General features: G+C 45.7%; 1 long non-coding RNA gene across 1 annotated transcript; it reads right to left on the bottom strand.

Annotated features, from left to right (window-relative positions):
* Nucleotides 1-20,526: 20,526 nt before the first annotated feature.
* Nucleotides 20,527-21,643, bottom strand: LOC123588506. The gene is made up of 3 exons (XR_006707889.1): nt 21,489-21,643; nt 21,324-21,383; nt 20,527-20,638 (listed from the first exon to the last, which is right to left on the bottom strand). It is a non-coding gene; the product is annotated as an uncharacterized LOC123588506 (long non-coding RNA).
* Between the last annotated feature and the right edge of the window lie 2,986 nt (nt 21,644-24,629).

Genomic DNA, 24,629 nt, shown 5'->3' with positions numbered 1-24,629 from the left:
ACTAATTGAGATAAGGGCACAGGAGGCAAAGCATGCTTGGGGATGAAGGAAATTAGTTTATTTTGTGCAGTGGCTGGAAGTCATCTAGGTAGAGATTTCTAGTGGATGATTGGAAATAAGGGGCAGGAGCCAAGGAGAGACTTCAGCTGGAGATATAACCCTTGAGTCTTTGGCTTATTGCTGGTTACAGAAACCAGATGAGAAGATGAGAAGTCTTCAGTGAGTTGGTGGAGTGAGAACCTAGGGTAGACCATGGGAGGCATCAATATCTGAGGAGAGAGCATAGGTGGAGCCAGGGAAGTTGTTGGGAAATATGGTTAAAAAAAGAAAAGAAAAGAAAAGAAAAGGTAGTCACAGGATCCATGGCAAGCAGAATCTTAAAAACGAAGGGAAGAGAGATTTTTTTAAAGAGGGTATTTTCAATAGTAACAAATGCTAAAGAAGTCAAACAGGATATAGACTGAAAATAAGACATTGGATGTGCCAATTAGGAAGTCATCTATGACCTTTGCAAGGACAGAGAAAAGGAGTGATTAATCTTGCCTGGGGCAAGAGAAAGCTAGAGAAAGGCTTTACAGAAGACTTGACATTTGAGTTGGGCCCTGAAACATGGTGGGATTGTGCCAGGCAGAGAAGAGGGTGAAAGGCACTTCGGGCAAAGGGAACAACATGAGAGGAAAACAAAACCCCAGGCAAAGGCACCATTTGGAACTTAGAGCTCTTTGGATTTTCACAGGCAACGTCAAGTTGGCGGCGCAAGTATATTAGGCCATGTTTTGTTTTCTACATTTCAGAGAATCTTATGGTTTCTCTTTCCACTGTAGACATAATAATGGAGATTGGGAAATACGGTTGGTGTCTTCCAAAGGAACACAGGGTTCAATCCTTTACGAAGGCAGAGTTCTAATCAAGCAGAGCGAGTGGGGAGACTCTGCAGGTACATCTCACAGAGCACGTCATGATTTAGAAGGGCAATAAAGGCTAGCTGCTGGTACAAGTAACCCAAAGCTCTCTGCAGTTTGACACAACCAAAATCTCATTCTGATGTACAGAATCTGACAGCATCCAGCAGCGCTTCTGGGAAGCTCTCTTCCAGTGGTGACTTGGACATCTGTGTCTCTACCATGTGTGCTCTGCCATCTCGGACCCTTTCCCTCTCAGCAGATGGATGGGAAAAAACCTGTAGAGAAATTATTCTAGACACTTGGTCAGCCCAGGTAGAAGGGATACCTCACTGCCACTCACATTTGTATGCCATATTTGGTCACACAGCCAACCTAAAGGCAAAAAGCCTGGGAAATGTGTGCAAGCACACTGATATTGTGAGCACTAACTGTATATTCCATTGATTGATGTTAAAATATTGATTATTAAAGCATTTTTGTTTCTCTTGAAAAATGTAAAAGGCTTTAGGCATTGTCCATTGTCTATATTGAGGTAAGCCTGGTCATCTGATTCATTGCAGTCTGTTTCTCAGAATAATCTTTCATGTTTTTCATGGGAAAGTAAGTTGGTGCAGCCGCTGTGGAGACTAGTTGGAGGATCCTCAAAAAATTAAAAACAGAACTACCCTACAGCAATTCCACTTCTGGGTATTTCACCCCCATGTTTGGTGCAACATTATTTACAATAGCCAAAACATCGAAATAATGTAAGTTTCCATCAATGGGTGAATGGACAAAGAAGATGTTACACACACACACACACACACACACACACACGCACACACTGGAATATTATTCAACCAGGAAAAAAGAAAGGAAATCCTACCATTTGTGACTACAGGGATGGACCTTGGGGGTCTTTTGCTAAGTGAAGTAAGTCACCCAGAGAGAGACAAACACTGTGTGTGATATCACTTACACGTGAAATCTAAGAAACAAAAACTGACCTCATTTCACAGATACAGAGAAGAGATTGGCGGTTGCCAGAGGGGTTAGAAGGTTTGCGAAATGGGTGAAAGGTAGTCAAAAGGCACAAACTCCCAAGTCTAAAGTGAATAAGTCCTGGGCATGTAATACAACATGGTGACTACAGTCGTTAAGAGTGTAAATCGTAAAAGCTCTCATCACAAGAAAAAACTGGTTTTTAAGTATACCTGGTGATGAATATTAACTGAACTTCCGCTGTTATACATGTATTAAGTCATTATGTTGTAAATCTAAAAGTAATAAAATGTTAGATGTCAATTGTGTCTCAATTAAAACAAATAAGACAAGAACAAAAATCTCATATTAGTGGAATTCTTCCCTCACACCGTGAGCAACTCTCCTACAGGGTTAAAGACCATACAATTGTGCTTATTGGTGTTTGCCAAGGTGAACCCAATTCTCAAGGCAGATTCAATTTGATGGATTCATGGTGCCTCACTGTTGTGGTTGGCAGTGTAGAGAACACCACAGCACAGACGACTCCTTTCAAGAAACATCTATGTCAGCTCTGCAGGCTGAGCATGAAGGAAGATTTATTGCATCTCATGATGGTGCAATACTTTTTGTATATTTAGTCAAGGACATCTTAATTTCTGTGTGTGGATAATATAAAAATATTAACACCAATTCTAAGAAAGAAAAACTCCACGCATCTTTTTTAAAATTTTTCTTATGTTTCCTTTGATTTTTTTTTTAATTTTAAATGTTTATTGTTAAGAGAGAGAGAGCATGTATGTGAGTGGGGGGGGGTCAGAGCTAGAGGGGGTGCACAGAAGATCCCAAGTGGGCTATGAGCTGACAGTATCGAGTCTGATGTGGAGCTCAAACTCACATACTGTGAGATCATGACCTGAGCTGAAGTCGGATGCTTAACCGACTGAGCCACAATCCTTTCAATTTGTTTTAATAGGCATGTGAAGTCCTCAGAGAGTGGTGTAAATAGCATGGCTTGTCCTTAAGCTTTGCCACATCACATCATCTGCCTCTGTGACTCAACTTTCTGCCACTGTCATTTTGTTGTCTGCATCCTGGTCATGTTGCTCTACCCTGTTCTTGACCAGCGTCCTTCTACCTCAAGACGTCTGTTTGGCATTCTCGCAGATGGTCTTGCCCAAGCTTTTCACATGACTGGTTTGTTCTCATAAACTGGTCTCCACTCAAATGCCACCCCCTTAGAGAGGATTTCCCTGAGCACCCCATGAAAAGCACCCCCCTCCTTCCCTATCATGTCAGATCACCATACTTACATCATGGCGTTTTCCACAACCGGTACGCTTTTCTTTCTTTCTTTAAGTTTTTGTTTATCTATTTCACTAGAATGTGAGCTTCTATAATGAATATGTAAATTTCTTCTTCTTCGAATTTTTCCTATAGGCTCTTTTCCTGAATAAATTCTCAGGAGAGAGATTATTGAATCAAACGTTGTAAATATTGTTATGTTTCTTGAAATGTAGTTGTCACATTGCTTTCCAAAGGCTGTACCATTGCCTACTGGGAAGTGGTTTGTACCATTTCACTTCATTATTGTTAATACATGGTTATATTATATATGTACGTTGAATACATTTAGCCAAATCGCCAAATGACATATAGATGTGTATATATGTATATACACACAAAAATACATATACATATATGTGTATATATACACACATGTATGTGAAAGTTAACAAATTGACTAAGCATATTCAAGTATTATTTATGAATTACTAGAGACTAATTAATACCTGAGCATGAGATAAAATCCCGTATTTTATCCATATTCTCCTCAAACCAAACTGAAGGACACAGTTTCCTTTATTAGTGCCCCTTCCCCCCTTTCTGAAGTTCTTTATGCCTCATGCAATAAAGAATCTTCTCTAAGTGCACCAAGGCAGAAAGGGGTACAGCATTCCTAAGAAACACATCCCATCTCTCTGCATTTACTTGTCTGCGACCTCAATAACCAGAACAACAAATCTGCGAATGCCTTTAAGTGCTGAGACCATTCGGGTGAAGGAAAGTCTAGCTTTACTAAGCTTTTGCACCGTCAAAATAAACAGATTGGATTTATAGAAAATTATCAGGATCTCTGCGGCTCTAAGCAGAGCACACAATAAAATTCTTGCAATATTTGGAAGGGCCAGACACTTGTTACTTAACAACTAATAAGAAGTAAAGGTGCCTTGCCCCGGCAGGGTCCTAGTTCCCCAGGAAAAGAAGGACTGAGGAAAGGAAAGGATGAATAAAGAAACAAACACAGTCAGGGCACCTTGCACAGATAGTGATAAAGTGATAGTGATAAAGTGCTGTGACCTGGAAGGTGTGTTTAACATACTCTCTGCGCCTGGGGCCCAAGACAAGGGACAAAGCAAAAAAAGAAGGAAACCCGGAGGCCAAGGCCACCCCTTCGACTTTTGTCGATTTAACAAACGTTTATTACTCACACGTGGTGTGCAAGGGAGGCTGAGGCTATTAAGATACGGCCAGAGCCCTTGAGGAATCTTTTTGCTTCCCTGGATTTCTACACACTCGTGTTTAATGAAGGCTTAGAAACAGCCTGGCTTCCAGCTCTCAGGAGCTGACAGAGAGATTTAAGGCCATTTTATTGAAACACCAGAGTATCTGGCTACTCTAAGCCAGCGAGTTGCCGCTGGAGGGATGGGAGTGGTAGGGTCATGGGGTGCAGAGGAAGGGCTGGAAGATGCCGCTTCTCCACCAGGCTCTGCCCCTGCCTTGCTGCGTGACCGTGGGGAGCCCTCTTCGCTCCCCTGCGACCTCAGCTACCTCCTTTGGGAGATATGGAGGTTGGACTATGTCACTGGGTTCTCAACCGCCTCTGATAAGTCCCAGGGTTTGGATAAGCGTTTTCTAAACACCGAACATTTGAATTGCCTGAAGAAAGCTTTAATTCTGTCTTGATCTTTCTATAATTTCACTTTTAAAAAGATTTTTGGCTTGTTCGTTTCTCATTAAAAAAAAAAAAAAAGTGGTAAGCCATTGATTGCACTGGGACATCTCCAGCAGTCCCCCTATCTAGCATTTTTGAGTGTTAGAAATATTCCGGTTCCTGTTCCAGGTGATTGCAAAGCCCAGCCAACTAGGTTAGTCCTCCTCAATCCCTTGATCTCCTCTCAATTTGAGCTAAGCCTGCTTTTCTTTTTTTTTTTTTTTTTTTTAATTTTTTTAAATGTTTATTTATTTTTGAGACAGAGAGAGACAGAGCATGAACGGGGGAGGTTCAGAGAGGGAGACACAGAATCTGATACAGGCTCCAGGCTCTGAGCTGTCAGCCCAGAGCCCGACTCGGGGCTCGAACTCACAGACTGCGAGATCATGACCTGAGCCGAAGTCGGACGATTAACCGACTGAGCCACCCAGGCGCCCCGAGCTAAGCCTGCTTTGAGGCTGGACGTGAGCGGCCTACACGCTGTTACTGACGGATGGCTTTGAATGCAGGCACGCACGGAGGTCTGTGAGAACTTGGGGGTCTCCCTTAAGGAAGAGACAAGTAACATTTGTGCGTACTTCAAGTCGGCCTGTGACAATGAGTCTTGCCCTTGACAAGAGCATCAAAAGTAAATTCTGGGGGGAGCCCAATGTAATTTTCATACTTCCGGGCCACTCCATCTCAGTTCAACAGTGGACTTCTGTGAAAAATCCACGCTGGCTCACAAACTCTACTTGGGCAGAGGCCTAAGCTGCAGGTCTCAACACTGGTCTCAGAAGGACAGTTGGGGGGCAGGTACTGACACTGATAAACACAGATGGAACCGGTGAAAATTTTCAGAGGACTTACCGAAACAAAACAAAACAAAACAACCAGAAGACTTTTCCCAGCATTCTGCATTGGCTCTTGAGTTAATTGACTGCATTGCCCAAGCCACTGTGTAAAGGAAAGAATGCCCAGAAACATGTGGAGAGCATCTCAATTAAAAACATGCACTGTAGGAGGCGTGTGTGCTAAGGTTATTGTAAATCCGAGGGCCGCAGGGCCTTACTGTGGATGGACGCCCTCCATAAGCCGGGGAGAGCTGACCGCATCTGGGACAGGGGGGACTGAAACACCTCTGGAAAACATCTGGTGCTCTGCGTTCTGACCTCCTCGGATTTTCCCCTTCTTTCAAGGCAGGCTGATTTGCCACCATGGCCTGTATGTCAGGAGGGATTTTGGAATCCTGAAGGGGACGGTGATAATGAAACTTGCATTTGTTGTTCTCCTGCACAAAATGCTTCGGTGAAAATTCTGAAGACAGATCTGCTTCCAGCCGGATGAAAATCGTCTATGGCCTCAGAGATTCCTTCTGAGCCAAAGTCCTAAGGAGGGGGGTGTCCAGGCGTCCACTTGGGGTCCTTGATCTCCGCCCAGCCAAAGGAACAGCTTTGCCCATCAGTCATCACCAAATCAATGTTAGATCATGAGATTTTAAGAGGTGAATCTCCCATTCCACATGCTATTGATGTACTATCGATGTGTCTCTACTGGAGAGTTTACATCAGTTACTGGTTGGCATTTTGGAGTGCCCGTGATATTTGAAAGATCAAATCTTACACTAGGTGAGAATCTCTATTCCCTGGATCTTAACCCCAAAACACCATTATGGTCAAGTATTATTTGTAGTATCAAAATGCTGTTGAAATAGTTTGACCTCTTTATGATTTTGATAAGGTAACATATGAACCTTGTCAAATGTAAATCCTGTTAATGTGAGCTTTGAACTTTTCCACACTTCTGTTCTCCCTTCTTCTTGGAATGGATTGCTTAACCCAAAGAGAAATTGCTAGAAAGTCATTTTTATCAAAAGAATCCTATTTCTTTGTTTTCTTATAGAGTTCCCTGTTGCTGGTGAAGTCTTAGCAGCTGTAACAGATATTCTCTGCCACTCGTGGACTTATTTTAGGTTTTCAGCGTCTTAATCAGGATCATTATAATTCTGTAATTTTTGAAGTGTCTTTGGGATTGTGGATGATATAGGGTTCTAATCCTTCATGCTGGTATGGGCCATCAGTACCCTCGAAGGAATAAAAGTCCTGTTCTCCGACACACCTTCTGATAGTTGGAATCAGCCTGAAAACTCCAGCAATCTTCCCCCAAACACTGCTGAACCCAAAGTCATGGTCTATGCCAGGATGGCGAGAGGGACAGGCCCCAGACTGCAGTGCCTGGAAGTGAGGGCTGTGTGTCCTTACCAGCCTAGCCCGGGATGGGACTTTCAGTTTCAATAAATGCATTTGCTGCCCATATTAACCAGTGGGTTTCTGTACTTAAAATGAATAAACCTGATGAGGCACTGTCTCATTTAATTAATTTACTGAATGGTAGAGCTTTTCTTTTTTTCTTTTGCATGCTTCCTATCGAGTCTGTGAATTGAGGATGTTGCTTCTTTCGTAGACTGTGGACCCAACATTTCTTCCCCTTCACTGGTGTGTTGGACTGTTTGCAGTTAATTACCACCAGAAACTAGTTGTTCGTGTTTTAAGAGAGACTATTATGGCCCACAGAACTCAGCTTTGGGCCCTCGAAGACCCCAGAGGCCCTCTGCTCTCCATCCACACTCCATTCACACAGTTAAGGCCTTCTTAGCTGACACGGGAGTGTCGCTCAGATTCGGTCATAGCAGATTTTCGTCTTGCCTGTTCTTCGAAGAGCCATTGAGCTGTGCGAACAGGCAGGTGATCAGTCTGGCAATTCTTGTGATGTGGCATCCGGCAACCACATATTATGTATTCAGATTTGGCCACTAATATTTTCATTTCCTTGAGTTAACGAAGAGGCTGGGTCGAGAATTTTGAAGTAATTCAAAACAGATTAAAAATCCTTCTATGTGCTTTTAGTGATCTCGCTGGGTTTACCCAGGAAGACAAAGAAATTTACAAAAAATAGAGCGTTCCTATATCGAATGAAAAGTTAAATAATTTTCTCAGTCTGGAGGGTTTGACTCTAGCTTCTAGGCTATCACAAAACAGGCTGGGTTTTTGGTTTTTTTTTTTTTTTTTTTAACCTTTAGTGAATTTACATACAGTAATCAGGACATAAATGTGAACCTGGTCACACTCCTCGGGGCATGAACCAGGAGATATGGACAGCCCTCGCAATGTAGCTCAAACAACTCACTTGCATTCGGAAGAATGGGGGGGGGGGGCGTTGGAATAAGAGCCTCTAAGAGACTTGAAAGCAAAGTGGGGTTTTCACATCGCCTTTATGTTTTATGAGTGTTAGGAAAATGTTGGCTGTTTACTAATTATCAAAGCTGTTTTTATGACTTCCCCAAAGGAAAACAAAAAAGGAAAGGATCCAAGTACATATTCCTTTCGGCCTGGGATAAAAGCTTGACCTTTAGCGCTCTTGGGGGAACTACATGGTTTGTAGCGTTGGAAAATAAAACTCGGAATGCCTGTTCAGGAAAGCAGGAAGCTTTGAAGTTGGAAGCCAAACAGGAACAGCAACAGCTGGAGTGACTGGGGCAGTGCACGCGCTGGCCTGCGCGACAGAGCCCTTCATGCACGATCCCCATGGCAGAGCGGATGCCCTTCTCTTTCCACGGGGGCTGCTGCTGGTGTCCCAGGGACACTCAACTCTGATCAAAAAAGGACACGATAAATAAGCCCAAAGATCCCAGGGCATCTCTGTGTTTGCCGAGAGGAAGTATCACGGCCACGTGGTCCACGCAACCAGTCTTGCAGGGAAGCCTCAGACACAAGGAAAATAGGACAGAGAACACGCCATTACCACTGAAAATTTAATTATAATGATTTAAGACTACCAAACAAGTTTGACAGGAACAAAAGCACGTCTGCCTTTTTAAGTTTCTGGGGCCTTGGAACTGGCACCAAGCAGAAAAAGTGTTTTCTTCACGGAAATTTTTATTTTCTCATTGGGATCTACATATTAGGTTAAATGCCATCCATCACCATTCAAAAATTAGCATAAAATATTCTTTTCCCCAGAGAGGATGTGAAAATCTCTGAGTTTGTCAGTTACCATAACCACTGGGTTCCAGTATTTATTTGCATTCTTAGTTTGGTCTCTTTTCAATGGACAGGCCCTTTACGGCTTCCTTCCTGTTTCTTTCAGCGGAAATTGAACAGTAAAAATGGTAAATAACTTAGCTCTATCAGTTCCCAAGATTTAGATTCTCTCTTTTATATTCTCTTAAAAATCAATTCAGTTATACCACTTTCTAAAAATAAAATTTAGGGTTGCATTTATTGTTCTCCTCGTGTCGTGCTAACCTGTTTGAAGAATTTATGACAACGTGCCATTTCCGTTGGGTTGACATTCCCAAATGCTTGCGGATTTGGGTTTGCAGCACAGATCAGTTATGATTTGAAATTTACAATTTACTACAAGTGCTCTCCAAATGTACATCTATTAACAACATTCCCCCAAATGTAAATTTGGATTGGGCACCATATTTTTCTTCACCCCATCTGTGGGGTGTTGGAGGAAGGTGAGACCAAAGACCAGAAACACTCAACACGGAAGCCCTTGTCAGAAGAATACAACAACAACCGCAACCACACAACAAAACCCACAACAACTAGGCTAGTGTTGACAAGGTTTGCCACCTGTTATAGAAACCGTCTTGCAACAAACTATTCCCACCAAGTCTCATCTCTTCCTCTGGCAAATCTGGTCGTCCTTTTCGAACAAAGTGAAGGTTTGCATGTACACAGTAGAAGAAACCAAGAGCACTGTGAGGCTTTTAATGAGAAAGAGTTCCTTGCTCTGCCCATTCCCTCTCCCAAGGCCCAATTCCTGCTCTCCAGTGGCAACTTCGCTCGACTGAATTGCCTGCTTCTTTGGGCTTCAAACTCTATGTGTCCAAATGTCGACAGACCTCTGCGGCCACTTCTTAGTTTAGCACTTCAGGAGGAATCCTTGATGAAGAGTTTGCTTTCTTACAACTTGCCATCCCGCCCCCCTTCTCCCTTAGCTGTGTACTCCCCTCATCCTGTTCTGCCGGCATTGCTATGTGGCCATTTTTGGCGAAATCAACATTCCTCATTTATGTTTTCTGGGCCACATTACTTTGATTTATAGTTGAGTCATATAACATAGCTCCTCCTTGAAATAATGACTGTCTCATTTTCTTTTTGTTTGCTTGGCTTTCTAAATATCTAGCACTCATTCATTCCCCAAATCTTCTACAGAAATGAGAATATTTTTTGCATAGTCCTGAGCTTATTGTAGGTTTCATTAGTTTTGTACAATATATTGTCATTATTGTTACCATCACTGCTATATCTGGTGATGTCTCTGCCTTTGGCTATCCTACTTCAGTTGGGTCCAGGCTATTACAAATTAAATTGAGTTATAGAAAAAAGTCAGAAGTAATGTTTCGTGCACACCTAAAAATATGAAAAAAAATTTTCACTTGCTTTGAAATAAAATATACTTCTGTCTTTTTCCTCCATAAACTTTTTAAAACAATTTTTTAATGTTTATTTATTTTTGAGAGAGAGAGAGAGAGAGAGAGGGAGACAGAATGCAAGTGGGGGAGGTGCAGAGAGAGAGGGAGACACAGAATCGGAAGCGGGCTCCAGGCTCTGAGCTGTCAGCACAGAGCCTCACATGGGATTCAAACCCACAAAGCCATGAGATCATGACCTGAGCTGAAGTTGGATGCTTAACCAATTGAGCCACCCAGGTGCCCGTTTCTTCTAAAAACTTCTTAAGAAAAACTTCTTGCCAGAAGAAGTGTGTCTTATTTAGTTTTGAGGTACCTACAGTCTAATTCAGAGCCTGCCTTATTATAGAGGCAAGTTGTACAATATTTCTTGAATCGAACCAACAAGGGAGGAGCTATATAAATCCCTTCCAAAGAGGGTGTAAAGGCTTCTGGTTTCCAGAATCACATTTGCTTGGCATATTTGGTTTATGAGCTCATGGGGCTCATCTAATTGCCTGGCCTTCCCTCCCTGCTGGATGGGCTGGATGTCCAGGGGCAGGCTGGGGACAGGTCACTCTGCTCTCACCAGGCTCCCCTCTGGGGCAGGACCTCATGCCCCTAGCCCAGGTTGGGTATGATGGGGACCATCATCACTGGGCACACAGAGACCAGGGATGACAGTGCTTCTACTCTCCAGCTAGGTCTCTCACACGACCCTCATCTTCACTGGAGCATCACTAACTGGGAGGCAGAGTATTCAGCAGCCCCAGCACCTGACATGGTGCCTGACGCAGAGCAAGTTATTTACAAATATTTGTTGGATTAATTAATCATTTAACTAAGCAACAGAATCCAAATTATTCCTCCCAAGGAAACTGGTAGCGGTCAGCGGGCAATCTAACATTTCCATGCCGCAAAGTCTTCTGAGAACAAGCCCACAGAGCAGGAAAGGACCATGGAAGAAGGGTGGGCCTGGGGAAGGCTGGTGGAAGGAAAGTCGTCATATTTATGCCCAGTAACGAACCCCTTCCTTCCCCCCACTCTCTAACCAGCAGATTCCATATGTTGGATCACCATCTTTCCCTTGACATCAATGGACACCTCCAGATCCTCTGCCTGCTGGTTCTTAGCAGCTCGGGCCCCCTGCCCAGAATGGAATAGCCCATAGCCAGGGCAGCTCTGATGCAGGACTTCCCAAAGGACAGCCCTGAGCCAGGCCCACACCAGCTGTCACCCTTTAGCTCTGAAGGGACATTTTAGTGGGTGGATGTGATGCAATGGTTAGTCTGGTTGTTTCTCATACACTAATTTCACTGACCAATGACTTCACATTTCCACACCATGTCATTGGCTTTCTTCAGGGTAGAATTGAAAAGGGATTGGTTGGTCATTCCTGAAACAAAGTGTTAAATTGCATAGTACCACCCTCTGGCACTCCCAGGAATAACGGGACAGGCTTAGCATGTGGAGACCAAAGTAGAATCTGGCTCTTGTCCCCGATACTACTTGGTGACCCTGGTGCAGGTGGCTATCATCTGGAGGGGTCCCAGGGGACAGGTGGCCAGCTGGCTGAACTGACCACTACACTGTATCTAGACTCCTCTGGACAAAACACCACTGACACTGGCTTCCCTGAGCCGGCAAACTACACATTCCACTCCAGTGGGAGGTTTGGAACCTGGGAATCTGAATAATCCCTCTGAACTTCAGGTCAGCCTGTGGGAACACACAACTGGCGTGGCAAGAACTAATCTGATGGAGGGACTTTCATCCTGCCCGTGGTCAAAGTCATCTTGTAAATGCCATGATACCAGGTGGGAAACACCTTTATCAATATTTTGAGGTACTAGAAAAGATTTACAATTTTTTTCATAAATTTCTAGTAACCTGTATCATCTTGGGATTTTAAGATTCTTCCTTGCCTTCGGTTAAATTGTCTGGAGAAGTTGGAGGTTATGCTTTTAGTAGCACTGCAGCGGACTCTCCATCGTCTTGTGGCATTGGGATCAGATCCCCCAGAAGTACTCAACAACAGACCCTAATGGGACCAGCCATAGCCCCAGTCAGAGGGGCAAAGGGAGGGCACCCACCTGGCCACACGCTGCAAGGTAGGGGCTGACCTTGCATTCCTTCTGCTGTGAGGAAAGGGCTGCTTCCTGGCTCAGGGGGAGGGCCAGCTTTTCAAGATACAGAGCCCATCACTGGCTTTCCAGAACAATGCCCTTGCTGACTTCATGCATAAGTGAATCAGCACAGACCCAGCTGAACTTTTCCTGGAAACAAAAATGTGTGTTTAAACATTCAGCTAAGGGGAGCCTGGCTAAATGTGTATGAACTTTTACAGTGCTCAAGGAGAGGCTCTTGGAAACCTAGGGCCTCTTTCTGACCTCCACCCTGCTGAGGAGAACACAAGCCAGCACTGACCGGTCATCGGGAGGGCACAGCTTGCTTTGTTTAGATGTAGCCTGGGCAGGGCCCCAAGCCAGATTCTTCTCTTGTGTGGTTTTTATAGGAGTTCTCTTAGAGCAACAGACTAAATACAAATATGCTCTATAACCCCCAAACCATTGCTTTAATGGGTTTATCATAAGGCTCCCACTGTCCTTATCTGTAGTGAGGTTCCTCTGGGAGCTTCTCTGAAGCTCCCTTCACCTCTGCCCCACCCCTACCTTTCCTGCGAGGAGGTGTGATGGGAAAGCCCCAGCCAGCACCCAGGGAACCGGCCTGGTGACTTTGGGAAGACCATTTCATTTTCTTAAGTTTCAAATGTCCTCATCTATAAGATAGAGATGATAAATTATCCCCGCCCCCCCCCAAATGGCCTAAACTAATCTCTTAGTATTGTACCTGCATATGTTATGGGAACCGTCAATTTCAGTCGGGAGGGAGGCAAACCACAAGAGACTCAAATACAGAGAACAAACAAAGGGCAGATGGGGGGGGTGGGGGAGAGGGAAAATGGGTGATGGACATTGAGGAGGACACTTGCCGGGATGAGCACTGGGGGTTGTATGTAAGCTAATTTGACAGTGAATTATATTCATAATAAAATAAAATAAAATAAAATAAAATAAAATAAAATAAAATAAAATAAAACTGATAGTTGCCTGTGAAATAAATAAATAAATAAAGGAACCGGCCTATGGGTGTATTTGAGTAGCTGCACACCCGCTAATGGAGTTTATGTTCTTCAAGTGTTTGGGGGACCTCCCTGGGGTGACACTCCTGCTGTAGATTATGCAAAAAGGATCCCATTGCCATCAGATGGACAGCGGCCCTTTGAGAGGGGAGGCTCTAGACAGACCAACGCATGGGCTGTGAGCGCATGAGGGCAGGAAGGGTTCTTCCGTTGAGTCTCCCAACCTCTCACTGAATCTGAGACTCAGTTCCAATTCCATTTAGCAGAATAGGCAATGTAACTGAAGATTTTCTTGATAGGGAGGAATTTATACATGGGGAAGACGCTACAGAACCAAGCAAATGATCCTTGCTTGAGAATAGCCATGTGCCAGGTGTTATAGTTAGTGCTCATCCTGTGTTACCTCCATCCTTGTGGTTGGAGAAGGGGGTCTTCCGCCACAAGAAATACCCACCTCCTCTCAAGTGGTCTTGCTATAATTCCACAAGTGTTAGTTATGGCTTTGAAATGAATCACTTCTTTGCATTGAGTTATTGTAGACGTTTAGCCAAATGCAAATGTTATCTGGAAAAAAAAAGAAAAGCTTAAAGTGCAATTTTCATCCATTGAGACTAACGTGAGACTATCTGTCCACCCACAGAATAGAGAAGGAATGGACACTGGTGAATTTTCACATGAAGCAGAACTCCAGAAAGTGCAGGACTAAGGAACAAGGGTGCACACGATAGTGATGGAATTTTCCTTCCTTCTTCTCTCCTCTCTTCCTTTCTTCCCTTTCTGCCTTCCTCCCTTCTTCCCTCCCTCCCTTCCTCTCTCCCTCCCCTCCTCTTTCTCTCTTTTCTTCTTTCCTCCCTCCTTCCCTCCCTCTCTCCCCCCTCCCTTCCTTCTTTCCTTCCCTCCTTCCTTCCTTCCTTCCTTCCCTCCTTCCTTCCTTCCTTCCTCGATGGAGGAAATTGATACTGCTGCCATCCCTTCCTGTAGCCAAGGGAGAACGCTTTAGATTAGGAAGGAGTGATTAGGAAAAACGTCTTTGTTAGTTGATGGAAGAGAGATTTGTAATGAAATCCAGGCAGGGAGCATGATAAGGCTAGAATATTAGTTCACAAGAAGTAGAGTCAAAGCTAGTTTTATTGGAGGAACAGAAATGCTTTGTTTAGACTGGATGGGGGGGGTGGGTTCAGAAGGAAATAATTATTTGAAGCAGGAGCTCTCTTTGACTCTAGATACTCTGGGAAGAAAGAAGCCACGATCTGGAGCAGGAGACTCTGAGCTTCTGCCTCACACCAAGGATGGAACTCCTTTCATCCTCCTCCTGGGGCCAGTTCACACTGCAGGAAACCAGTGTTCACACTGCAGGGCACACAACTGCAGAACTGCTGCAGAGGGAGCAAAGTCACCCTGGTGGTGTAGAGGCTGCAAATTCTCCAGAGGCTCGAGGGCTCCCCACTGTTGTCAGGAGAGGCAGAGCTTCTGAGAAAATGGGAAATCTTCATGGAAGCCGTGGAACTTGAACAAGCTCAATCTAGTTGATACAGACCAGGTGGCAGAGGGGCCTCTATGAGCAGAGTCCCAAACAGGAACCAGCATGACACTTTGGGGAAATCCCAGGAGGCCCGTATCCTGCAAACACAGAATTCTGAGGTAAGGCTTGGGGCTCAGCTTGAGAACCAATTTGCACAGGTTGTGATTTGCGTGGTTTTTCTTCAGCAGTTCAGGTGCAGCGGTAGAGGAGACGAGGTAGGTGGATGCAGGAGTGTGTTTGCAGGGCATTTGGGTGGGAGAACATGGGAAGAAGGATGCTGAGGCTGTTGGCAAGAGAGGGCTGAGAGGGTCCTCTGTGAGTTTCAGTCTGGGTAAAGAAGGAAGGGAGCCTTGGAGCACTGAGCCAGGGGCTCTGGATGCACTGCTTTAGTGAGCAAACGGAATGATCACAGAGGCTTGGATGTCAGGGTTCGGAGTTGAGCAGGGTGGGGTTCTGATGGTGTCTGAGGCACACACAGGAGTGGATAACCAAAGGGAGTGTGAAGGAAGATTGCAGGGATGGAGATGGCCCGGAAACTAAGACTAGGCTCTTTTATTAAGCAGCTTGATTGAGATGTAATTCACATTCCATGTAATTCACACATTTAAAGTGTGCAATTCAACGGTTTCTAGCATATTCAGGAACATGGGTCCATCGGTGTGCAACCTAATTCCAGACATGTTTCTCACCCCCAAAGAAACCCGTACCCATTATCAGCTACCTTCCTTTCTCCCCTCCTGCCAGCTCCAGGCAGCCTTTGATCCCTTGATGTACTTTGTGCTCCTAGAACTTGCCAGAGGCTAGACTTGGGATTGATCATCTGCATGGACATCGAATTTATTCTGATGCTGGGCTCCAGGATGGGGAGAAACTCTCAGATTGTCCTCCCCTCTTTTTCCCCAGTGCATAGAAGAGTTCCTGTAAATGGACACTTGCTGAATGATGACCAGAACTGGACTGTGACTTGAGCTACCCACTCCCAGGAGATGAGAGGGAATGGCAATGCCCTATGAGAAGATTTAGACTTTTTGCTGCCTAAGTATGGTTTTGCACTTTACTGAGTTGCAAACTTCATGCTGCTGAGCCAGTCCAGATAAGTCCATGTTCACTTGTGTGCAGCAAAACAGGTGTCAGTGAGCTCAGCTTCATGAAAGGGATTTGTTCTGAGGATAACTGTGGGACCCTGGGTAACACACTCCCCTTGATAATCAGGAGAGAAAGGTCCATTATCGATTTATAGTAGTTGTAGGAGCCATACTCGGAAATTTCTGAGAGCTATGGTCTACCCCGCGGCCCTTCCTTCCCTATTCTTTTACATCTCAAGGACAAGGTCCGCTTTTAGAATAATGTTTTGTGCATAAGCAAAGCCACACAAGTGCCAGCACATGTCCCTTTCCTGTCTCTCCAATATGACTACTTTTCTATATGGTCAGTGCGCAGACTTGTTTTTCTCATGGTCTCTGGGCTGTGAGGGTAACGCTGGGTAAAACTGCCGACCCCATTAACCACTGTGCAAACGTGACTTATCCACCCATGTAATCTACCCACCTTGCTTGCCCTCAAGAGAGCATGGAAATCTGAGGGCAGCAGGATGTTGGGGAGAGGGCCCAAAGAAATAGTCAGCTCCGCTCCCTCCCCAAGGTTGGCTGTGAGAGTCCCACTCCTGAGTCTTCTAACCAAGCTGTCCAGCTGTCCTTTTCTTCCGTGAGTCTGTATGTGGTTTGTTTAGTCCCTTGTTCATGAAATTTAACCGTTTGCGGTGATCTCATGACAGCCGTGGTGATAGGCGCAAACGCTCGAGCCACACTAGGGTGGAAATGGTAACTGTCACTTGGCGTGAAGCCGGAAGCTTCCGCAGGCAGGAAGCAACAAATGTCCTGAATCTCGTGTGCAGTTGTAAGGCAGGAAAGTGTTTGAGAGTCTTCTTATCCAAAGTGGAGAGTCATAGAAGGTTCCAAAGCAAAAAGGGAATGTGGGTCCATCTACTTAAGGAAGACAATTCTGGTGGAGAGGAAAAGCTCAGGGGCTCTGCAGGATGTGTGTGATTGTGGAAGGAATTAACTTCTCTTAGCTGTGTTAGAGCGTGCTGGTGAACCTCTTAAAGACACTTTCCACTTCTTCCAGGGTTTTAGACATTCTGGCCGGAACCATGGGTTCTCAACATAAAACTGCATTTTGCATGCAGTCTCCTTTGAAGATGAAGCCATCAGACTACGTTCTAGTCAATAGGACTCAAACAGACAAGTCTTGGGGAAGCTTTAGGGTGTTTTTCTGAAGAGATAATTGGTACATGCCCTTTGCCCCATTTTCCATGCCCTCCCTCTTTTGGTGCTAACACCCTGAAAATTGCCATAGTGACCTCTGAAGATGAGAACCATCTCAGGGATGGCTGAAAGGCACCCAGGTTTCCAAGAACTCATGGGGCTCTGGAATGCCTTCCTCTGGACTTGTGTGTGAGACACTCACCTCCCTGAATTTTAAGTCACTGTTACTCGGGTATTTTCCATTATTTGCTCCAGGCCTAATTCTAACCAATAAACAGGCTATTCGAACCCGAATCAGCCCTGCTTCCCTTCTGGAGCCCTTTTAGGAGTCATGGTGCCCCCAACTGAAAGACATCAAAATGCACTGAGCTCTCCACGCATCTGAGGCCACTCACTGGGCTGGTTCCTGATTCCATCTCCCAGTTGTGAGTCCATCTCAAAGCTACACACATGGCTTTTCCACCATGTGTGTCTTCATCATCCACGCGAATGGTGAAGGAAAACGCTCTTCCCGGGAACAACAGGGACAGGGATCCCTTTGAGGTCATGAAGTGATGCTGGCTCTGGCACTTGGCTCTGTCACAGCTCCTGGGTCAGTCCCATTCCTGGAGGTGACCTGTGCGGTCCCTGCAGTGCCAGTGAGCACGCACACCTGTGATCACAGAAGGGCAGTTGTGGAAAGCCATACCCGTAGCGGGCATTGATGTCTGTCACCCCACTCCGCCCAGGGCTTCAGGGACATGGGAGCATTACGACCACCGGGTAGTCCTTGCAGAACAAAGATGCTACTGAGACCAGCTGGTAGGCGTCTGGTACCTCCCCACTCCCACCCCGTCTCTTCAAGTCTTTCTCTGTTTTAATCTAAATGGCTTCAGGCAGTCATTCCCTGGGTGTCGGAGGGAAGACAAAAGTGAAAAATTTCTGTTAAAAGGTCGAAAATGAAAGGAAGGGCAGAGCCTAGCAGTCTGGCTGAGATGGCCCATCTCTCCTGCCACCTTCCTTCTCCTTCTAGAACCTGATTCAGGAGGCTCTTGGACACCGGGTCCCACTCAGTCAACTTTGGCAGTGGCTAATCTCCGGACTCTTTTTTTTAAGTTTTTTTTTAATGTTTATTTTTGAGAGAGAGACAGAGAGAGACAGAGAGAGAGAGAGAGAGAGAGAGCGAGCCAGGGGTGGGGGCAGAGAGAAAGGGAGACACAGAATCTGAAGCAGGCTCCAGGCTCTGAGCTGTCAGCACAGAGCCCGACGAGGGGCCCAAACCCATGAAGCCATGAGATCGTGACCTGAGATGAAGTGTGATGCTTAACCGACTGAGCCACCCAGGCGCCCCAGCTCCAGACTTTTCATTTCCGTCATTGCCACAGATCTTTGAGGGGGAAAGCAGCTTCCTATGCTCCCTAGTTAAATTGCACCATCGTTTCTAATAAATGTTCCTCTACAACAATATGCTCTGTCAGAGAGCAGGGCCCTGGAAGCCATGAAGGGCTGTCTACGAGGGGCCGCTTCCTGTGAGACTACATATGGCTCCCTGGTCCACTCTTTCACGAGACAGATGAGCGGGCCTCCCTTCGTGTGGCTCACTGTGCTGTTTCTGCAGTCCACACTGTCCTGCTGTGGCCTGCCCAACAGTCTGAGGTGGACCATTGGAGTACGTATCCGGAACCTGTATTCTTCCCGTCGGGGGACTATTCCTGCCCTTGGAGTGAATAATCCCCCAGTGGAAATTCTTCGTGTCTAGTTCCACTGAGCATACATTCAGCTCATTAGCACACCTACCCACTAAGGAAGGAACCAGAATCAGTGGCTCTGCTACTTGCTTTCTACTGGGCAGTGCAGAGGCCCAGAGGCCTGGCCACCCGCCCCCATTCTCTTGAGCTCCAGAATATTACACTTGGAAGAAGTGTCCAAAGAGTGCTCCAAAGAATGCAAAATGTCTTAGGAAATTAAGACTTTTCAGCTACATCTCCATATTGAACCCGTCGAGAGGATATTGACAGCATTGATGAAAAAGGTCCGTTCGTGGTGTATCGCTCATTCGCGGCGTTGCCCTAAGACACGGCAACAGCAGTACCTGGGTGCTGGCTCCGAGGGCTCGCTCGGGTCGGTTCACTTCTCCAGGGCAGGGTGAGAATGCAGAGCGTGGGCCCCTGCACGGATAGGATTAGAGTGACCATGCTCAGTGTGGCTTTTGGAGGCAGATGCCTGCATTGGGGATGGGACCCCTCCTCTTGGAGCTGTAGTTTGCTTCTCTGTGCTTCACTTTTCATCACTCTGTGCCCCGCTTACTCTCTGCAGGATGGGGATGATGATCCCAGCTGCTCCTGGGTGTCTTTTACTAAAGATAATGAGAGAAGTCTGTGCCTACGTGGCTGATGAAGCCCCAGGAATGGGCATGTTTGCCTTCACACAGCCAGACAAGGATCTTACACTGCAGCTTTGGAGGCCTTGGATTGGGCCTCGTAGCTCCAACCCTGGGGGCAAATCATTTGTACTTTACCAGGCTGTGAATGAAGTCTTGCCCATAACATCGGTTGGCTTTAGACTGACTCAATCCTATTAGTTTCTGATCCTCTTCTGTTTATGGATGTTGTTCACCAAAGCACCGGTTCTAGTCCTGATCCTGGAATCAGTTCTAGAAGATTAACTCACATACAAAGTTTCCCCTGGACCCTGTCGGCCCCTGGTCCTATCTTCGTATCTCAGGTCACTTATTCTCTTGGCTTCGAACACCCTTATCTGTCCTTCCCAATCTACCCCCAGGCCCCCATGCAGGCACTGCGGCCCCTCAAGACCATGCTAATTCTTTCTGTTCCAGCCAGTGGTGGCCTTAGAGCCTCTGCAGCAATCAAAATCGATGGGACATGCACATACACGTATGCACCTACACACATGCAGAAACATACAACACATACAGGCACAGACACACATGCACGTATACACACAAAACATGTGCATACACACACACACACACACACACACACATATATACTGTATATACATGAAAGACTAATAGAAATATACAACTTTAAGTTGTATCATACCTCTCTGATAAGCTTGCAAGCAACTTGAGATCAGGGACGATTTCTCAGATGTTGGTATATATTCGTGTCATGAATTGACATATTTCTTTTTTTTAAATTTTTTTAATGTTTATTTGTTTTTCGAGAGAGAGAGAGAGAGACAGAGTGTGAGTGGGAGAGGGGCAGAGAGAGAGGGAGACACAGGATCCGAAGCAGGCTCTGAGGTGTCAGCACACAGCCCGACGTGGGGCTCGAACCCACGAACCATGAAATCATGACCTGAGCCGTAGTCAGACGCTTAACTGAGTGAACCACCCAGGCACCCCATGGCTTGATGTATTTCTACCGCATATTTCCCCTTCAATATTCCAAGGAGAAAACCTTCACCTCCTGTACGAAACAAGAAATATCAGATAAGAAAGAAGAGAAAATAGAATTTCTGGAATTTCCTACTTAAAAATACTGGGACAGTTTCAACAACACACACGATCTCATACAACCTCAGTTGTTTCTAAACGAGATGATTTTCCAAACATATTACCAAATGGTAATCTGGAGTTTGAACTTTAGTCTTGAACCCAATAGAACCGAGCTTGCCGGAAGGAGGAATGTGAGTCCTTTGGGGATGGGGGTGGGAAGGGAGAGCACTGGTGAAAATTAATGCCACTTTTATTTTTAAGAAAGGAGCACATCTGCTCGAATGGCCTGAAGTATGCAAGCAATGAAGTGGGAACAGTGTTATTGGTGCTGTGTGCTGGCCAGGCAGCTGCTATATCCGCCAAGGAAGACATGCTGGAAAGCGTGGTCCAGCCACGTGTCAGAGCCTCACGTGCCCACCACGTGAGCTCTGCAGCTCCTCCCGCAACTTTCTGGAATCACTCCTTCGGCCTGGGGGTGAGTTGTGGTTTATAAGCCACACTGCTGTTCCTCAGGAAGGGTGTATCTACACCATGGGGCAGGGACTTTGGTGGTGTTTTCTCTTGTTGGTTCATAGAACATGCCAGCATTTGTTGTGCCAACAAAGTAGTGGGCAAAGCACAGAAGCACGAGTTTTAGAAATGGCCTCTGATCTTACCTCTGTCGCTGCGTGTCCCTGGGCAGATTGATCAACTTCTCTGGGCTTCAGTTTTCCTTCCTGTAAAACACGGAGATTAAAGATTAAACTTTACTCGTAACTTAAAAAAGAATTTCTCCCTAATCGGTGGAATTCTTCCTTAAAGTACAAGCGTAAATAGAAAACCTTTGTTTATATAGCACACCAAAACAAGGCTGCTGGAATTGGACGCTGTACCTCGGGTTCACTCTGTTTGGCTCCTTTACCCGTGAGGAGGCCCATGAGGTACTCAAGGGTTTAGGAGAGTTTGAGAACCTGTGAAATGTGCATAATCACATCTGCATAGCGTTCACCTCTGGGGCCCCAATGTTTCATATTTGCCATAATCCTGAGTGGTAGGTGGCTGGGCCAGGGCTGTTCTACCTGTTCCACAGGTGAGGAGAGGGAAGCTTGGAGTTGATGGTGACCCAACCAGTTTGCACACAGCTACCTGGTAGGTTTTTTGCTGGAATCGAGACCTAGATTTTGTCAAATCTTATGATTCTAAAATCTAGCATGTGCCTATGAAACAAGAAACTATCCATGGCTGAGATAAAACATTGGAAACACGGTCAGTGTCTTGTGTTTTTCCAGATCATTATGGGTGGGAAGCATGTGGCCACAATGAGCAGCCCCCTGGGCTCATTAGGGTGAGAAAGGAAGCCCAGTAGCTGGTTATAAATGGCTGAGATGACCTTGAGGGATCGTCCGTAGCTTAGAAATGGGCCAACTGTTTGGATATGGCTGCTAATTTTGTGTACTACACGTGTTGTCCTTTTATACATTCATGGTCTGGCCTTCAACTGTCTCCTTTCCGTGAGTTCTCCACCTGCCTTCTTTACACCTCCTCATGCTTTGGGACCTTGGTGAGACCCTTCTGGATTATTCTCCACCCTCCCCAGTCCATGGAGGTCTCCTTTCACTTTGTGGAGGCTCTGTGACTCTGCAAGTCTCTACTCCTTTTGCACTTGCCATGCGTTGCCTTACTTTTGAGAGTGAGAGAGAGCTAGGGGAGAAGCAGAGAGAGAGAGAGAGAGAGAGAGACACAGAGAGAGAGAGAGAGAGAGAATCTTAAGCAGGCCTGCACTGTCAGTGCAGAGCATGATGTGGAACTTGATGTCATGAACTGTGAGATCATGACCCGAGCTGAGATCAAGAGTTAGATGCTTAACCGACTGAGATACCCAGGTCCCTCTCATTTATTGACTTCTTAGTGAATTCACATCTCATTTTCCCGCCCCAACTATGGGCCTCATGGGTACAAAGCAAGATCTTTGAGGACCCAACTGTCACTTGTGCAGTGCCTTCTGGAGTAAAACAGTCACAGTCCCATTTGGTCCTCATCAGGGATGGTCAGGATGGGGACCACTGACCTCACTTGCAGAAGATGATCTGAGGCCCCGTTGGCTTGTGCTTTTAGTCATCTTTGCGACACTGAGCTGAGCATACCGTGTGATGCAAAAATGACATCTCATGGGAAAATAATATGGCTTTTGTTTAATAAAAACACAAAAGATACTCAGAAGCCCCAGTGCCCTGTCAGTCATTCAGGTCTCATCCTAACTGGAAGCACAGAAGGAGGCAGACATGGCAGTGGTTGGGGAAGCAGGTGTGAGGCTGGAAAGCCCGAGTCACAGGCGGAGCTTGGGCAGACAGGACCGCCCTGCATAGAACCTCCTTCCTCTCCTACCTTTACCCTTCCTGTGATTCCACGATGTGGTACCTACTCAGAACAGCTCCCTTCTGACTAAATCCTACCCCTCCCATTAAAAGCATATTTAAACCTCCCTTTCTTAAAACAGGCAAATATACAAACTTTACTGATGGGACTTTCCCTTCAAGCTGAAGGCAGATCTCCTGCCCCTACCGTGTTTCTCCCACTGGGCTATAGCATTCCGTGCTTTACCTTTCAAGGACGCCTGGGCAAATATCATCAACATTTCTACTTTATATCCTAGAAACCTGAGTCTCAGAGAGGTTGAACAAATTGTCCAAGGTCACATGCTTATGGCAGTTTCAGGGTCAAGATGCAAACCTAGGTGGGTCTTATTCTAAACTCAGGCTCTTCTCTAAATCCCAGGGCTGCATTTATGCCAGATGCCGATGACCCCTCATAGGCTTTGCTCTAACCAGTCGTGCTCTAGATCCCAGGTCAAACTAGCCAATATCATACCTGTTTTTAGAGAAAGATTTTCCTAGTTGGCCCCATCTTTTCCTGAGTAACTTCTACCAAATCATTGTGGCTCCTCCCCTCGGAGAGTAACATAACTACATGTTAGAGCATAGCTCATATCTCCAAATTCTCTAGGTTCAAAGTCTGATAACTTGGATTCTAGCAGGTTTTAGGGGCAGTTCAGGATCATTTACAGCTAGAATAGAAAAGGATGATGGGGATCTGGGCTTCCTCATTGTTTAAGTTGCAGATTTTTTTTTTTTTTTTTTTTTTTAGTTTATTTATTTATTTTGAGAGAGAGAGAGAGAGAGAAAACACATGAGTCGGGGAGGGGCAGAGAGGGAGGGAGAAAGAATCCTAAGCAGGTTCTACACTGTGATCCTGAAGCCCAGCTTGGGGCTGGATCCCACAAACTGTGAGATGATGACCTGAGCTGAAACCAAGAGCCAGACACTGAACTGACTGAGTCACCCAAGTCACCCAGGTGCCCCAGGTTTCAGATCTTTGTTACAGGGAAGGAAAGAGACTTGGCCCAGGTCACACACACATGAACCAGGGGAGAGTCATGGCCAAAACTCAAGCCTCCCCATTGTCTGCACTGCTCAGACTGCTCAGACTGGCCCTTTGGAAAGTTAATTGAAAAGAGAAAGGCCAGTTTTCAGGAGTCCTGTGGCTTGGCTGGGAATGCAAATAGCTTCAGAGAGGAAATGAAGACTAGTCTATGTTTGAGACACAAGTCCCAAAGGGAAGTTCAAGTCCCGAAGCTGGAGTTTCTTAAGATCTTCAAATTCACAGAGCAGGCCCAGTCATGTGGTGTCTATGACCTTGGGGTAACAATTCATAAATGTGAACTTGACCAAGGCACTTTATGCCATCTGTCTCTAGGGAGCTCAGCACACAAGGGAAAGCTCCAAGTGAAGCCACTGGGCCTTCACACCTTGAAATCTTTGTGTGTGGGGCCTCAGATGCCAAAGTAGAGAGGGATAAGGGCCTTTGGTCCTGAGAGCTGGTGCTCATGACACATTCCCGCGACACATGGTCCGTGACTAATTTGGCAAAGCACATGAAAGGGGCTGATTTTGCAACATTTGATTTCTTGTGTGCCTAGTGTCTTG

Source organism: Leopardus geoffroyi, chromosome D3 (genome assembly GCF_018350155.1).
Source record: "Leopardus geoffroyi isolate Oge1 chromosome D3, O.geoffroyi_Oge1_pat1.0, whole genome shotgun sequence".
In the NCBI taxonomy this organism is placed as follows: Eukaryota; Metazoa; Chordata; class Mammalia; order Carnivora; family Felidae; genus Leopardus; species Leopardus geoffroyi.
The sequence above is the reverse complement of the archived record's forward strand: the minus strand, read 5'-3'. Positions and strand labels throughout refer to the sequence as shown.